This window comes from Otolemur garnettii, unplaced genomic scaffold, assembly GCF_000181295.1.
Source record: "Otolemur garnettii isolate 467f Iridium unplaced genomic scaffold, OtoGar3 scaffold00065, whole genome shotgun sequence".
Lineage (NCBI taxonomy): Eukaryota > Metazoa > Chordata > Mammalia > Primates > Galagidae > Otolemur > Otolemur garnettii.
The window spans coordinates 3503244-3504410 of NW_003852460.1; the positions used below are offsets into that span (position 1 = coordinate 3503244).

A 1167-nucleotide genomic window follows, 5' to 3' on the forward strand; every position below is an offset into this window, starting at 1 on the left:
AAAAAAAAAACCCAAAAAACAAAAAACAAAAAAAGGTGCAGAAATGAAACTGGACCATTCATGCTCTTGGGGATGTTAAAAGCTGTGTCATATTCCTGGGAACTCACAAGGGCACGTGTGTGTGCAAAGGGTTAGGTGTATGCAGAGATGCGTACACGGAACAGAGTTGGATTGTGAGGAATTGCTCAGTGAGGACGTGAAGACTAAGACAGAGTTTCTAAATCGTTTGCAGATTAACCAAAGAGTAGCAGGAATCCATGGAGAATGTGTTCAGAAAAAATGGGTGAATTGTATGAAGAAGGTGAAGAGTTGGATGGCTGTCTCACAGAGGAAACTGCACCAGTAGGAAGACAGAACCCCTCGGGCCAGACAGGGAGAGTCCAGATATTTAAGCCAATCCCTCGCTAATCACCGACAAACCACCCAGCTAGCAAGGTGGGGACCTCAGAGAAAACACACAAAAACCAGAATACAGACTTTCTTTCGTGGAGTTAGTCCAGAAAAGTCATGTGAACAAAATGCAACTGAAAACCGTGAAGGAAATTTTAAGTTTCGTCTTCTTTTTTAAAATTTGCTATGTAGAATTCTTTTGGAAAAACGGTTTGATCTGACCATTGCTAAAGTTTCTACGGCTGCTGTAAATAAATAAATAAATAAATAAATAAAGAAGATAGTGGCTTAACAGAGAACAAGTGTGTTGTCTTATTGTTTTTTTTTTTTTTTAAATATGGAACGCTTCACAAATTTGCGTGTCATCCCTGCACAGGGGCCATGCTAATCTTCTCTGTATCATTGCAATTTTAGTATATGTGCTGCAGAAGAGAGCATTGTCTTATTGTTATTGTTTTGAAGGTCAGAAATGGAGAGTGGGTCAGCAGGGATGCATTCCTCCTCTCTGTTTGCATTTTTCGGCTTCTGTAGGCTGCCTGGATTCACTGGTTCATGGGCTGACATCACTCTGGCCTCTATTTTCAATGTGATATCTGGTATCTCCATCTCTCATTCTGATCTTCCCACCTCCCTCTTATAAGGAGTTCAAACCTCGCCCCGGCCAAACAACAACAACAAAACAAACAAACAAACAAACAAAAACGAAGAGATTGGTAAAGGCTCACTTTTGAATTTTTTCTTTTTGCAGTTTTTGGCCAGGACTGGGTTTGAACCCAC

At 40.6% G+C, this 1167-nt stretch overlaps 1 non-coding gene across 1 annotated transcript; it reads right to left on the reverse strand.

Moving 5' to 3' along the window:
• Positions 1-721: 721 nt before the first annotated feature.
• LOC111726434 lies at positions 722-828 on the reverse strand. Its single transcript, XR_002774205.1, has one exon. It is a non-coding gene; the product is annotated as a U6 spliceosomal RNA (small nuclear RNA).
• Positions 829-1167: the final 339 nt, after the last annotated feature.